This window comes from Triturus cristatus, chromosome 3_1 (assembly GCF_964204655.1).
Source record: "Triturus cristatus chromosome 3_1, aTriCri1.1, whole genome shotgun sequence".
Lineage (NCBI taxonomy): Eukaryota > Metazoa > Chordata > Amphibia > Caudata > Salamandridae > Triturus > Triturus cristatus.
This window is the reverse complement of record NC_140583.1, coordinates 674,660,673-674,678,029: the sequence shown is the minus strand read 5'-3', so window position 1 is coordinate 674,678,029 and position 17,357 is coordinate 674,660,673. Positions and strand designations below refer to the sequence as shown.

Sequence of the window (17,357 nt, the reverse complement as noted above, 5' to 3'; positions counted from 1 at the left end):
TATCTGGACTGCGAAATTTAAGGTCCCAAAGGCGAAACCTATGCCAATGCTCGTTTATTATGTTATTGGCTTGTTGAGGCATATTTATAGGGTTATTAAAAAATTCACTCAAAACCAGTTTCTGGAACGATCTCTTGAGGTAATTAAACCAAGGGATATTTTGAATGTTTTCATTAGTGAGACAACACACTACTATGGATTTAGTCAATTCCAATTCAGGAGTTTTCCATATCTTGGCCATAGTAGTAAAGGGGCAAGACATACTCGGTCCATTGCTAGCTCTAAACACAGTTCAAGGTGGCAAAAGAGAGTTGAAGTACTTTTGAGACCATCAAGACTCTCCTAATAAAATCATTCTCAATTCACAGGAGCTTTGAGCAATTAGCAAATCCCCAGACTCCGGCCCCATAAGTGGCAACTGAAAGACACTTGGCCCTATAAAGTGTCAGCATCTCTTCAACTGGATTTCGGGGCAAGTTGGCCTGCAAATCTAAAAAGTGCTTCCACTACTCTCGCCGCTTGTAAGGCTCTTAGGGTGAGTAGATAATCCCATGATAGCTGAACATTAAAAACAATTCCCAAACAATAATGATGTCAAAATTTCCCTGCCTCAGAAATTGCCTGTCCGCTTGAATGAGTAAAACTTGCCACATAGTTTGATTATACACGGTTAAAACATTCTAGAGTAGTTCTACCTATGCATGCCCAGTTCTGCTGTCTGCTATACAAACAGAGTAGAATGAAATACGAATGGCCTACTCTGTAGCTCTTCACAGCTTAAAAATAACTGTGGTGTAAACCTTACAGAAACAATGTTAAATCTATTCAGCAAGTACAAACGCCATGAACGAGATGAAATGTTCTCTTTTTACGCATGTTCGAAATTGGACAAATTTTTTTTTGCGCATAGGAGTACACTGATGCATTTTCTGTGCTCCACCATGCAACTGTATGCCCCACCCCAAGCAAATAACTTCTCAAAAGTGTCCAGTTTGGCAGACACTACAACCCGGCGAGCGGATTTTAGTCATTCCCATTCTAAGTTTGGGTTAATTGGAGTAAACATGCACAACGCTAGCTAAAGGCATCTCCAAATAACGTGCGGTCCCTTTGCCATCTATGACTTGGTGACAGAATGGAATCACCCGATGCTCGTAAGTGAGAGAAGGGATCTCGACATATATCCCCAAAAGCAGCGCTTCACTGATCGTCAGATGAAATGTTTGGTGACTAGTAGAGCCCAAGGTATTCCCCGCACTCATGGTAACGTGAAGGACCTCACATATGAGTTGCGCCACAATACGTTTAAAATAACAGAACTGCCCGCTTTGTTGCTCGTAGATGAAGAGCAGTAAAAGCAACCGACATCACCGACTCTCCACAACGGACTACCACTTCCTCTACTACGTACTCCCGCAAACCTCGTTCCCCGGTATCCAAAATGGCGTCAATACAACCCACCGCTGGCTCCCTCTGAGGTTTTCGAACTCAAGGTCACGTGCAACGAGATCAGCCAATGGCAGGAAGAGTTCGCTTTTCTCTCTGCCGCTGACAGGCTAGAACGCACGCTTCAGCGTTGCACCGGCTCGCGCTCCTTCGCCATTGTCAGCTACTGTTTGCCGACTTGAGAGGAGCTCGCTCGCGCATGCACGAGAGGAAGAGGCGGCACCTAGGCGAGCGCGAGCTCAGCGAGGCCGAAGAAGATAGCCGTCAAAATATATACCCTTCCGAAAAAAAAAAAAGAGCCGGACTGCCGACAGGGATTCTGGTAATAGGGAACCATGGACAGTCTCAGCTTGCAACCCTGGAACAACGCCTGACAAGAGCAGCTTCGTGAAGACCCCACCAAACGAGGAGCCAAAACGAGCTCCTGGTTGTGTATGTTCCTAGCACACCACCCCAGAGGGAGGAGGCTCTGTCCGTGTGCTATCACCCGAGAGGAGCTCTCCATCACAGTCTGGAGCCACACTCAGGGGGTTGAGAATGGACCAGGCTGAAGGTAAGAGCAGGAGCTTTCCAAAACAAGCGCGTCTCACAAGCGCGTCCACAGACCTCGACCCCAATCGCTGCGCATGCCCCGGTCTGTCTCCCTTAAGAGGCATCTCGAAGCGCGTCTCACAAGCGCGTCCACAGACCCCGATCGCTGCGCGTGCCCCGGTCTGTCTCCCTTGAGAGGCATCACGGCAACAATAGTTCTCGTTGGCGGCAGCGCTTCGCGCTGCAACGCCAGCGAGACCTAGAAAAGTTTAAAATTAATTTACTCATTGTGGATAAAGAGTCTTTAGTGTCAAAAACACATGCTTGGTCAGTGAATAATTCTCATCAGACTTTGTGAATTCAGCCTTATTTGACGGCTTATTTTTAGCCCATATGATGCAAACATTTTTTAAATTAAGGCTTGGCAGATACCCCACAAGGAGTGCATGCCGACCTGGATACAGCAGTGGCCAACCAGTGAATGTAGAATGTGCGGGTGGCTGTGTGACACTTTACTACACATCATGTGTGCATGTCCAAAATATCTTAAAGCACATCATGCATTACTAAAACCTTAATTTCTTAAATCTGGGGTGAGATTTGTTCGCCAGGCCCTTATTTTATGTTTATCGGGTATGTACATTCCATTGATATTGATTTGTCAAATGATAAAGGTTTTAACAATTACCAAATTTGTTTTGCCTCTGTACCTTAAATCTGTTTGTTTATGCCTTTTCTAAAGGGAAATTCTATAGGATTGAATAATAGAAGGTTACTGTTTTTAGGCACTTGGCACTCTGAAATTTTATGCAGCGGTTTTTAGGTTGTTTGAATTCAATACACCTTTTTTTATTGTTTAACTCAATTATTCTGTTTTCTGCAACTTTTGGGATTAGGCTCTAAAGATGATGTGTAAGCACACAAGCACTTTATTGTTCATTTACACAATGGTATATAATGTTTACAGTTTTGTTGAATGTTTTATAGTCGTTTATACTATGGTTCTGCGGTGCTCAGTTTTTTAGTTACTTGTTAGGTTAGAATCTACACACCACGTGTAAGCACTTAGGCACTTTATTGTCCATTTGCACAACGGTACATAATATTTACAGTTCTTATTGAATTGTTGATGGTACTACTTGATCATTATATGTTACTTTTACCATGACCAATGAACAACTGTGATTAAGATGTGTATATAAGTGGTATCAATGTACCAGTACAGTATGGAACAAATTAAGCATTTTTGTGTACAGATGTTAATTAGCGAATTAGAGAAATGCAAATGGTCCTAGCTAATTAACATATCAAATTTTAAAATGATTGATGATTTTTTTTTTAACATGACAAATGTTTTAATTGTAATGATTGTTATTAATCCTACAATAAAGAATTACTTACTTGCACAAATCCACCAAATATTCAGCAATCAAAAATGCCCATTTTATTTATTTATTTTATCGAGTTGAGGATGAATTATTACAATATGATTCTCTTTAACACATGAATTTCAGACATTTTTAGCCTCATCACGAACATCTCTGAATGATTAAAAGCAACTTTATCCATAAACATGTACATAAGCCATCTAGAATGGACCCCAAAGATTACTTGAAAATTAAAATCATCGAGTAGGTTTTTGACAAGGTGGATACAGACAGATTTAAATCAAAGAATATTCAAAATGCCCAAGGGACAAAGTTAGAATGGGTGATGCACTATAGACAAACCAGCATATATTATTGTAGGTATGGCAACAGAAATTTTCCAAAGTTTCTCTGGATTTGCAAGGATCTAGAAGTACTGCAATTAGTCACACTGAGATGATGGATGGCCAAGAGCATAAGCTAACTGAAACCTGTTATGGACACCTTACCGAAGTTTTAGATGTTCATCTATTGATCAAGTATCGCCCAAAGAATCAGTCCATGCCAACCAACCACTGGGTATTTAGAAATCGAAGCAATGAAAGCACTATTTTAAGTTCTTGACTTTAATACAACTCCATTATGAATTTGACTTTTGATGAACCTACACATCTTAATAAAGGTGAGATGATTTCTATCCTCCCTAAATTATTGGAGGATGAATTTAGTTGTTAACGGACATAGGTGCACTCACCTTTAGCTCTGGAATTCAACCCTGAACCAGAAGATATTTTAGCCCTGGACAATTCCTCTCCCCTAGACCCACATATAGGTGAGAATTCTATAGTTTATGCTCATGACTGGAACTTTGGCAAAGCAGTGAATAAAGTGTAACGCTGAATAATATTCTCTATGTTAAGTTGACAGGAGATGGAGAAATGCACTAACATCATGTTGATGGTTCGCTGCAAAAATTGGCCCAAACATAAGACTATACTTTTGGCTATTGTCCCTGTTAAATACATTTTTAAATGCATTGATAAATATGAAGTTAAGCAGAGTTCTCAATTCTGCTTTTAATATTTCTGTAGATAATGGTTTGAGTACTTGTAACACATGCCATGTTGCTGGTATAATGTGTTTCATCCTGTTAATATTTATTAGATTGTAAGTTCTTAGAATGAATAATTGCAATCAAACTGTATTTTTGCACTAGCCAACCCTTGGTAAATAACTGGATCTAGATAAAAACATGAATGAAAAAGACAACAGTGATAAATTGTGAATTCATTTTGGATTCTCTTCAATACATAATTATATTCAAATTGCCCTGGTTTAATGGAACTACAACTAAGGGCTACAGTTGTGAAAATCTAGAGAAGTTCCTACGTCATCTAAAAGTAGCAAAAGCAGCACTGAATAAACTGAGTGGTACGGTAAGGTAATGTACTGGTGAAAGTTTACCAACAGTCCAAAATGAGTAGTCAATTTGTACATATGTTATATGCCACACTGCACACTTAGCATAATTGTTTAAGCAGTGCTACGTAGGTGGACAGCAACAATAGGAGCGAGTCCTGGGTAAAAATAACTTTTAGACTTAATTCTGGAAAGAAATATTGCATACGCTATTGGTAAAATACCCAAATGTTCAAACTGCCTCATAAAGCACTATTCAGGATCAAACCTACATGATGTAGTGTGATGAAATAGATAGTGGGCTGAATAAATTGTTCACTCTTCTAATTCTCAATTGTATAGATAAGGTAGAGACTTCAGGATTACATTACGTATAAAAACATATATGGCTACCATTTAAGCCAGGCACAGCAGTAATTTCAGTTAAACAGGATTTTACACTGTAGGAGAAACAATCCTGGTAAGAAACAATTCACATTATTCAGTAGTTCATGTTGACCCATTCCTTGATGTTAAATCGATTATTAAAAGATGCTGGCTCATCGACCATTCCAGCTAAAATGTCATCTCTTCTGTGTGAATAGTGCGATCTGAGAGGACATTCGAGCCAGACACCAAAAAGGAAGTATCAATAGCCATAAGGTGATAAAAGAAGAAAGACTGAAAAACAAACATTAAGTTATGTGACACATTAAATAAACATAGGGCTAACCATTGTCATTTCAATGGTCAGCAAAAATGATGATGCTACCAAATTGTATTTGCACAATTTAAAAAACACTCTTTACAACAGTTAAGAGATTCTGTGAGTGCTGTAGATCAAGTTTGACTAAATTGCTATTGGTGGGCAAAAATCCTGAAAGATCAGCGGGCCAAAGGTGATAATTTACTGCCAACAGGGGCCTGCCAGTCTCAGAAATGCAACTTTATTTTATGGCTGCTTAGTTGCAACTTGCAACTGCATCCCTGACATGGTTATTGCTTTGAAACCTCAGATATGATCAGTTTGTCTCTGGCAGATTTTTTTTTAACCCAGATGCATGGCAAATATATGAAGACAAACATGCTGACTGTACTTTATTCAGCTAAATTAAGACTAACGGGGGGAAATTACCCTTTCAGTCAATATGGCAAACTAATGGAATAATCAGCAGATCATAAAGTGATGAATGCTAGTGCATTCACTAGTTTTAGGGGGCATGGTATTCATATACAACCAGATGTATTCCCCAGCTGCAGGTTTAGCAATAAAGAGGATGTTGATTTAATGTTGTGATCCTAGCTATGCATGCTTTCAGAGTTGTCTATGTCAGAGCACCATCACTTCTAGATACCCTAAGTTCCCAAAGAGCCATGTTAACCTATTTCTGGATTCCCTATTTAATAAAACCTGGATTACCTATTTAATTAAAGTGGCTATGTAAGGTAAATCACTAATATGTATGTGCTATTTCAAGATTCCATGAGTGTTAATTCCATCTCCATTAGAGAAAGAAATAGCAAGCACAGTGCAGTCACTAATACTCGGTGTTTCTTAAGAGCACAGGACTCCAAACGATACATTTTATGATCATTCATCAGACGCTATATTTTACTACCATTTATTCACAGGGTCAACACAGATTGATCTAAAATGTCCAATCTGTAGTGATCGCATCACTACTTAATCTTCTGAGGAGCGGTCCCATTATTCTCAGATACTTTTCTCCTAGTAATTCCTTAAAAAGAGTTATATAGATAATAGTATATTGGTTCATTTAATTGAACTGAAACTAATAATTACATTTTCTCAAGAAAGCAATCTACTGCTCTTCAAACCATATGTAACAGCTACAGTTGGTACCTGTTTAGAAGTGTTAAAGATGGTACGAAAGATTCTGTGACTTCTACCGGAATCAGCTAAGACGACGGTAATTCAGGATCTGCTGGTATTCTGTCTTGATTACTGCAATGTACTCTACTTGGGGGTCTCCAAAGGCAGGTTGGGGATGCTTCAAAGGGTACAAAATGCTCAGCTGCTAATAAATATTCTAAAACAGTCCTCCATAAGCCCAGGACTTGCAGAACTACATTGGCTCCCCATCAAGATTAGAGTCTCTTTTAAATCACTCTGCTTTGCATGTAGGATACTCCATTTGAGGGGCCCCAAGATGTTTTTTCCTATGATTCTAGCCTACACTCCTATCGAACAAGTCACTTACCTTCAGTAACAATGTATCTGGTAGAGACACAGTCTAGCCGCAGATTCCTCAACTTAGAACATTCTCCAGGAGCCAGATTGGATCTGGAGATTTTTCAGCAGTACCTCTGCGTGCTGGGGTGGCGGTGTCGCATGGCTCCACCTTGATGTCGTGCACGGATATGACGTCAATGGAGTCATACAAGTCCCTCCCGGTGCGCTGACGTCATTTTTCTACTATGAAGCTCTTGTGCGCCACAACGCAGACCCACTACTAAAACTGAGCGTGATGAAGGATTAGTTACTTGCCTGTAATCCTAGTTCTCTTCCAGGGGTATACTCATCATAGTCATAAGCACTGAATAATCCCCGCCCATGTGCGGGATCCCGGAGCATATAGAAATATACATATATATGTGTATGTTGGGAAACCACAAGCGCCTAGCATTCCCACGACATACATATATACATGTATATAAACACATAAATATGCAGCCTAACACAATTCCAATAGGGCAACATGCCAAAATTACATAGGTTTATCTTGTACAAAAAATAATCTTAGACAACCTCTGCAAAAGAGAACATACACTGTAATAGTGTCTAACAAGAAAACCTTTATTTTCAGACAAGAAAAGAAGGTAATAGCAGGCAGTTGGCCCATAGGCTGCATAGATGAATAAACATCACAGTACAGTAAAAAACTGGCACCTCACCTTTAAGGCTTCCAAGAACTTGGACACCGTTCCTTTAAGACCTCCAGGAGCCCCTCTGCTGCCATCATGCACCACAGGTGACAGTTAGGTCAGTTCTTTTTTACGGTGTACTAACTTGTGACAACCTGATTAAAAGATGCCATCACTACAAAAAATATACTAAAAATGCTCTTACGGGGAGGAGGGAGGGTTGCTTATGACTATGATGAGTATACCCCTGGAAGAGAACTAGGATTACAGGTAAGTAACTAATCCTTCTCTTCCAGGGGATACTCATCAATAGTCATAAGCACTGAATAGAGTAAGCAAGCCCATACCCACTACCTCGCGGACGAGCAAATAGTTTAGAAAACCAGTAACAGAGCATCTTAACTTGACATCAAGCAAATAAATTCCTCAGAGAGGCTTGCCCAACTTGGGCATCCGCCGGTGCATTAGAATCCAAGCAGTAATGGTGGGTGAAAGTATGAACTGAGCGCCAAGTCGCTGCTTTACACATTTCTGACATAGCACATTTCTTAGTAGGGCCGTAGTAGAAGCCTTCCCCCTGGTAGAATTTGCTTTGGGTTTGCCCTGAAGAACCTTGTTTGCTAGTTGGTAGGCCAAAGATATGCACGAAACTATCCATCTAGAGATGGATCTCTTAGAAGCTGCTGAACCGGTATTTATGACACCATAGTTAACCAACAACCGGTCCGTGTGTCTCAAGGACTTAGTTTTGTCAAGATAAAATTTCAAAACCCTCTTGAGATCCAAAGAATGAAGAGATCTCTCCGGGGGAGTAGAGGGATTGGGAAAAAAGGTGGGAAGAGTGATTGTCTGATTTATGTGGAAATCTGAGACCACCTTTGGCAGGAAACTGGGATGGGGCCTTAAAACCACCCGTTGGCATGAAAGAGAGTATAAGGTTCTCTACAACACAAAGCCTGGATCTCACTAACCCTGCAGGCATGAGTGATGGTAAAGGCCGTTTTCCATGATGAATGTTGCAGAGAAGCCTTGTGAATCGGTTCAAAAGAAGCACCCATAAGTTTTATAAGGACTATGTTGAGCTCCCAAGGAGGAGATGGGGATCTTACTGGGAGGTAAACCTTTTTCAGCCCTTCAAGGAAATCTTTAACTACCGGCATTTTGAAAAAAGAAATCTGAGATGCAGATTTCCTGTATGCAGTGATAGCTGCTAGGTGCACCTTAACCGAAGAAAACTGCAGACCATACTTGGCCAAATGTAGTAGATATGGCAACAGACCTGCTCTTGACCCTTGACCGGATCATGAGCATTGTCCCTGCACCACAGGTAGAACCGCTTCCACTTTAAAGCATAGGATTTTCTGGTGTAAGGTCTCTTGGCTTCTTTCAGAATCGTCATATAACCCGCTGGTAGGTCTAGGTGTCCGTACTGAATGACCTCAGGAGCCATGCTGTCAATCTGAGGGAGGAGGGATTGGGATGAAACACTCTCCCCTCGTTCTTGGACAACAAATCCGGACGGCAAGGCAGCTTCCAGTGTGGCACCTCAGACAACTGTAGAAGGTCCGGGTACCACCACTGACGCGGCCACTCCGGAGCTATCAGGATCATTCCTGTGTTGGACCTGTAAAACTTGTGGATCACTGCTGGGATCAGTGGAAGCGGTGGAAAGGTGTACAGTAATGTCTGAGACCAGTTTAGCATTCCCTCGTGATCCTGGTTGGGGAAACCTGGACCGGAAGACGGGGCATTTGGTGTTGGCCACATCTGCGAAGAGGTCGATGTCTGGCACTCCCCATTGCCGAAAGATGTCTGGAGTGACTTCGGCGTTTAGCACCCAGTGGTGCGCTTCTACTAAGTCCCTGCTTAGAGAGTCTGCTTGGACGTTCATGGAACCCAGAAGATGAATGGCCACGATGCTGAGTCCTCTTGCGAGAAGCCATTTCCAAATGGTCTGTGCCTCCAGAGAGAGAGTCCTCGACCTGGTGCCCCCCTGCTTGTTCAGTTAATACATCATTGTGGTGTTGTCTGTCTGAACCAAGAGGGAGCTGAACTGAAGAGAAGGATACAGAGACTTGAGAGCCAGATGAACGGCTCGTAACTCGAGGAAGTTGATGTGATATTCTCGCGCTGTCTCCGACCAGAGACCTTGCACTTGAAGGGACCCCATGTGTGCTCCCCAACCTTGCAGGGAAGCATCTGTGACTACAGTCTGAGTAGGAATGTCGTGATGAAAAGGGTCTGCCTTTAGCAGGTGTGACCATTTCATCCACCATCTGATGGAGTCCTTGGCAGACTGAGGTAGGGCACACGGTCCTCCCAACGACCTGAGACTTGCATCCACTGGTCTTCCAGAGACTGCTGTAGAGGACGCATGTTCAATCCGGCATTGGGGACAATGAACATGCAAGAGGCCATGGAGCCCAACAGTGACGATACCTGTTTGACTGTGGGATGACTTGCACTGAGGAGATCGCGACCTTTGCTTCTGATTGAAGATAACCTCTCCTCCGAAGGACACACGCTTGCCTTCGCGGTATCCAGCGATGCGCCCAGGTAATGGATCCTCTGGGTCGGGTTGAGGATCGCCTTCTTGAAGTTGACCTGAAGTACCAGCGTGGTCCACAGCCGAAGACAGTACTTGGGATGGCACTGATGTAGAGAATGAGTGGCACTCTTCAGTAGCCAATCGTCCAGATAGGGATAAATGAAGATGTTGCTTTTGTGTAGGAATGCTGCCACCACCGCCATGCACTTTGAGAACGTTCGGGGGGCTGACTTGAGCCCGAACGGTAGTACTCTAAATTGAAAATGCTGATGGTTTATTTGAAAACTGAGAAACTTGCGATGCCCCCTAGACACTGGAATATGGAAGTAGGCATCCTGCAAGTGTATAGGACACATCCAGTCTCCCTGATGCAGATGTGGAAAAATCTAGTGTAGGGCCAACATCCGAAATCTTTCATTGCGGATGAACTTGTTCAAGAGCCATAGGTCTAGAATAGGTCTGTATTCTCTTGCCGGACCTCTTTTTTCGACTAGGAAGTAACAAGAGTAAATTCCTTGTCCTTGCTGTTTCGGGACGTTCTCTATGGCGTTTTTTTGTAGAAGACTGTCCACCTCTTTCTGCAAAAGTAGAAGAAGATGATTTTTGGACTGCTTTAAGGTGGAATTGATGGAGGTGGGGCTTTGAACCTCAGCAAGTATCCATTTTGAACAATACTCCGCACCTATTTGTCATTTGTTATGGATCTCCACTCTTCCAGATGAAAAGTGACACTTCTTCCTACCGGAGTGGCTACCTGGCACAAAGGAAGCCTCTGCTCATTCTTTGGCTGGCTGCTTAGCAGCTGAACACAGCTGCCTGTTGTTTCCTCTCCCTCTACCAGGTCGTCGTTGATGGAACTGAGACCTCTGCTGTTGCTGATTTTGGGATGACCACGGAGGGGTATGAACTCTCTGTTGGGAGGAACGTTTGTCATACGGGTGGAAGCGTTTCCTGAATTCTTTCCGCTTCTCTAAACCAACGGCCTTCACATATCCAATTCTGTCTTCATCTTGGCCATCTCATCACCCGCATGAAAACCAAACAGTGAAGACCCATTAAACTGAAGGTTGACAATTCTCCGTTGGGCACCTGGCTTCAGGCCTGTGAGACGGAGCCAAGCCGAGCTTCTGGAGCAGATACCGTGTGAATAACCTTAGGCAGCCAGATCAGAGGAGTCTGCAGCCGCACTTATAATCTGGTTCGCCAACAAGCCCCCCTCATGCAGTATCTCCTAAAAGTCCTGTTGGTCTTCTTTCGGGAGTTTTTCTGTGAATCTGGGAAGGGAGTCCCAGAGAGACCCATCGTACCTCCCTAGGAGAGCTGAAGCGCTGGCCACTTTCATCACAGAGGCCGAGGTTTTACACATCCTCTTACCCAGAGAGTCCATATTCTTGCTATCTTTCTCTGGAGGAACTGACGAAGAAGATGCAGTAGAGTGCGCCTTTCTGGCCGCCGCCACAATGACTGAGTCTGGAGGGGGGTCTGAGCACAGGAAAAGCGGGTCTTGAGTCGGTGCCTTGTATTTTTTGGCAATACTAGAATGGTACATATCCCACTGTGGCAGGGCTTAAGAAAGTCTGCATGGTAGGCTCTATGAGGCCTGGGACCAAAGGCAGTAGAGGCCTGGTTGACGAACTATGGTGTAGAGTCTCGAATATAATGGATGTGGAGACCGTCGGGCCGACATACTGATGTTGAGCTTCTTGGCCCCTCTGCAGAGAACGTCATTGAATGTTTCGATGTTGTCAATTGGGGAAACTCTGGATGGCGGTGTTGCAGAAAGAGTTGGGGAATAATTCCTGATAGAAGATCTGGTGGAGGTTGACCACGTTGGAGATCTTTGTCTCCTCCTCTTGGGAGAGGGAGTGTGATGTGAACAAACTCTCTCCTTTGATTTTGTGCGGCGGAAGGATGGAGAACTTGACCATCTCTGGGTTCTTTTTGGAGAGATCCTCGATGATGTCGTTGCAGGAGGAGTTTTGGGACCTCTTGATGGAGAGTAGGTGTGAGAATAATCCTAATTAGGACTTCTAAGACCAGCACCCCCTGTTACACAAAGTCCAGTACCTTCCAGCCACCTTGGCGAAAGATTAAAAGGATGTGACTTCTTGGGCTCAACCGGAGAGCCCTCCAGTGAAATCTGGACGATGTTAAGGCCCGGGGATGATGAAAGTCTCCTCGACATCGAACGTCGTGACCTCGACCTTGCCTCCTCTGCAACCTCCTCAGAGACGACTACAGGAGTTTTGTCTCTCGACGTCGACCGATGCCTGGACGACACAGTCTGTGCTGTCTTCGACGTCGACTTTCTTGGGGGCGAGATGCTGGAGGATTCTCGTCTTCGAGATCTTGGCGTTGTCTTCGACGTCGATCGCCCTCGCGGGCGAACAGGAGTCTTCGACGTCGATCGTCTAAAGCGCTTCTTAGGCATCTATTTTCTCGACTCGACTGCGACGGAGTTCTCGACAGTCGACAGTCGGAAAGCTCTCAGCAGGGTCTTCGCCAGCAAACCCCTCGACGCCGACGTCCTAGAAGGTGGCGGAGTGTTCCTCGCTGTCGACGGATGTTTCGACGGGTGCTTGTCAGGTCTCTCGGGACCAGCGTACTTCGAGCCCGAAGAATGTCGCGACGTCGACTTACCTTTGTGCGAATGTCGTCGTCTCGACGGTGATCTGTCCCTCCACGCTGATGAGTGTCTGTTGCTTTTTCAACGGCGATCTCGAGCAGTCAGGGATCTGTCTCTTTATTGACTCAGGAGCGGTAGATCTTCGCCATTTTCGATGTTCCTGAAGAGAAGGACTTTTACGATGACTTGTACTTCTCTCCATCAAGGCATGGAGTCTAATCCTCTCTCTGTCCCGAAAGGCCCGTTTCTAAAACTGCTGACAATAATTGCAAGTATCTGGCTTGCGTGAAGATGGCAAACACACGATGCACACCTAGTGCGGGTCAGATTTAGCCATCTTTTTACCACAAGATGGACATTTGTGGAATAATGCTGGCATTCTGACAGAAAAAAGTATGTTAAAATGTCAGAAAAGATAACCTCAACAACCGCCTGACCTTCTACACTCCCACACGCCAGCTTCGATCGACCAGCCACGCCCTCGCCGCCGTTCCACGCATCCGAAGAGCCACCATGGGAGGAAGATCCTTCTCCTACCTGGCAGCCAAGACTTGGAACTCCCTCCCCATCCACCTCCGACTGACCCAAGACCACCTCTCCTTCAGGAAGCAACTCAAGACCTGGCTGTTCGAGCAGTAGCGGACCCCCCTCCCCCAAGCGCCTTCAGACCCTCCGGGTGAGTAGCGCGCTATACAAATTTCTTGATTGATTGAACCAGCAGTCAAAAATGTTGAATAATGAGAGAAAAAACCAATTTCTGACTAAAGATAATCAAAAACTGTTGAGCTCAAGCTCCAGGATCCTCACAGAAGGAGCCGGAAAAAAGAACTGACCTAACTTTCACCTGTGGTGCATGATGGGAGCAGAGGGGCACCTGGAGGTCTTAAAGGCACGGTGTCCAAGTTCTTGGAAGCCTTAAAGGCGAGGTGCCAGTTTTTTACTGTACTGTGATGTTTATTCATCTATGCAGCCTATGGGCCAACTGCTTGCTATTACCTTCTTTTCTTGTCTGAAAATAAAGGTTTTCTTGTATGACACTATTACAGTATATGTTCTCTATTACAGAGTTTGTCTAAGATTATTTTTTATACAAGATAAACCTATGTAATTTTGGCATGTTGCCTTATTGGAATTGTGTTAGGCTGCATATTTATGTGTTTATATACATGTATATATGTATGTCGTGGGAATGCTAAGCGCTTGTGGTTTCCCAACATACACATATATATGTATATTTCTATATGCTCCGGATCCCGCACATGGGCGGGGATTACTCAGTTCTCATGACTATTGATGAGTATCCCCTGGGGAGAAACAGTGTGCCAAAAAAGATAAAAAAATCTTTGAAACAACAAGGACAATAAATAATAAAATGATGAGAAACATCACAATGCCTTGTAGAGAAAAACAGTCATACTGTAAGGAAATGAAGGGAGAAAGAGTACTCGCCCCTAGAAACAGTTTTGCAGAAGGGAAGAACCATACTCTCCTATGAGGCAAAACTGCAATGGAAATTAATGTTATGGTAAACGACAAGCAGTCTGCAACCACATGAATGTCATTGTAATGGACAACAAGACTGTAACAACATGAAGTTATGGCAATTGCCAACATTTCTGCAACAACAGAGAATGTGCAACCATACGCACTAAATATGACCAATTGATGTAGCATTGGCAAATAGACTCCAAACTAATGGAGAACAAGTCTCATGGGGGAAGAGAGGGAAGAAGGACAAGACCAATCTCAACACTGAAAAAGAACAAGGGTGCAAGAGCGTGGATGGATATGGGAGCCCACCACCCAGTTGCGCGAATGGGTGGAGAAGCAACAGGTAAAACAGAATAAGACATCCTGACCTGGGAAGGATGTGAAGAGACGAACACGCATGAAGACAGAGACTACAGGCAGAAAGACCAGTGGGAAGAACCCAACGTAAAAAGGTCCTCGCAGAGCGGGGAGGATGGGTGGATGTTAAGGAATGTGCGATTAGACTGTGTCTCTACCAGATACATCGTTACCGAAGGTAAGTAACTTATTTATCTGATAGAGACATCTAGCTGCAGATTCCTTAACTTAGAATAGATACCAAAGCTATACCCCATTGGAGGAGGGTCTGTGACAGAACCCCACCAAGTTCCAAAGAGAACTAATCCGTCAATGAAGATTGACTAAGACAGGTGAAAACAGAAAGTGCAAGTGTGGCTGACACTAGACCTATTAAGCTCTAGAAAAGGAGCATGAACAAGGAAAGGCAAAGTCACCACAGTCCGTCACAGGACAGTATGAGACTTTCAGCTTCCAGGCTGGACAAAGGGAAAGCACAGAAACCAGAACGGCCAGTGCACAATGAAAGAAAATCCATAAACTTCTTTAACCAGAATAAGAAGCAGAACTGTGTGTAGGATCCCATGGATCTGCCAAAAATAAAATTCCCAGAGAAAGGACAAAACAGCATGACCGAGTCAGAGCGTACAAAATGCGCATGCACAACAGTGGATGCCAAGAATGATATGTAGAGAGACAGATGTCACCCGTGTAGTGATATACTAAACCATGACTACAAGGAGATACAGTTTGTGGATAATAGGGATACACATATGCCGACAGTGTGGACCATGGATGCCACACCAAACACATGCAAAAGCCCATGAAATGTAGCATCGACAACACATATGCATCGGCAGAAAGACACAGAACGTATCACCAGGTAGTCTTACTGACCAGCAAAACACACAAGATGATGGACGGAATGTTGCACATTGGCAAAACATTCACCCCCAGTCACAGATCTGGGTTTAATCCGTCGTTATTTTGCTCACCACGCCACCTCAGTTCAGACATGGCCATATGCAAATCAGGCTTGACCCTGTGCCTGATGGGAACAGTCCAGCCCCAACTGCCAAGCCATGTCTTCCCTGGACCGGAATCATGCATCTTACTGACCAACCATACACCGAAGTACATTGGTCAAAGGATACCGGCAGAAGCTGTACACAAACATAAGGCTCACTCTCAAAATAGAGAGAGAAAGAGAGAGAGAGGAAAGGAAAGAGAGAGAAAGACAAAATCTGAGGCTAGGAAACTCAAGATACTGCAACAAGGAAAAACATTGTAGGAGTGCTCTCCCACAGTCAGTATATATATTAAATGTATACATATCTATACACACACACACACACACACACACATATATATATACATATATATATATATATATATATATATATATACACACACACACACACACACACATATATATATCTCTATACACTCACACAAATATATATATTTTTTTTAAAAAGAGAAAGACAAGGGAAAATAGAAGAGCATGCCCAAGACAAATACAGCAGCCCGCACAATAGGTACCTACGGCACCGATTTGAACCATAGCGAAACGTAACATATGACAAAACACAGTAAATCACATACAGATATATTCAGAAATATGTGTATATAACCATATACAGACACTGTATAAATGACATTGAGTATCTCTGAACAGAGAGACTTCTAAGGATAACATCGGCCAAGGCCATGAGTAGAGGAACCTGAGCCCCTTCCTGGCAATAAGCAGAAAGAAGACCAAGGACATTAGCACTTCCTAACACCAGAGATGGAAGAACAGACAATACCAGAAAGATTAGAATGCAGCCAACGCTGTGGCGCAAGTTGGACCAGCAGGCCACCCAGTGCCTATAAACGTAACCAGGGTGTACCCACAGACCGTGTCAGAACTGAAAGCGTAACAAACTGTTTCGGAAGTGGAACAGAAAAACATGCTCACAAGAGACACTAGCTTAAGGCTAAGACAGCCAACATAGGCAAAAAAGGTGGAACCAAAGTGAAACGCTTGAAAGACAGCCAAAGGCAAGAAAATAAAGACGTGAACACACCAGGACGAGCCAGTCGTAGCGTAAACCCAACAATACTCTGGAGAAGTCTGCATCCTCAGAGGCAGGAAAGAACTACGGACCAACCCTAAAATACAAATATGTAAGCGCCAAACGCCACACTTGTGGGTCTTACCAGAGGAGAGGTCCTACAACAGTAGGGGGGACGTAAAGAAGCGAAAACCATATCGCGATAAGCCCACAGCATGAACCATGGTAAAGTTCCCCAGAGGGAAAGTAGATAACAACCCTAAGAAGACCTCGCGGGATCCTCAGTGAGGACCTACACCACAGCTTTCCAAACTTTTCATGTTGGTGACACACTTTTTCGAGTTGCATCATTTTGGGACACAGTAAGGCAGTGTAGCGAGCCCGAACAGGAGTTCGGTGGGGGAGGGGTTCTACCCCCGGAAGAAAATTTTGAAATAAAAGTGGGCAAATGGTGCATTTTCAAGCAAATTTGAGACCATGAAGTTGAACACAGGCCCCTGCAGTGGATGCCTTCGTCCACTGAGCCACCAGACTCGGCATACACACATCTCTCCCTCCCTCTCTGTCTCCCTCCCTCTATCCCTCTCTCTCACTCCCTCCTTCAGTCTGTCTCCCTCCCGCTGTCGCCCTCCTTCCTTTGTCTCCCACTCTCTGTCTCCCTCCCTTTCCGT

At 43.8% G+C, this 17,357-nt stretch overlaps 1 protein-coding gene across 6 annotated transcripts in view; it reads right to left on the bottom strand.

Annotated features, from left to right (window-relative positions):
• NAP1L4 (nucleosome assembly protein 1 like 4) overlaps positions 1–17,357 on the bottom strand; it is a 1,162,803-nt gene that overhangs the window by 20,075 nt on the left and 1,125,371 nt on the right. The window lies entirely within an intron of this gene.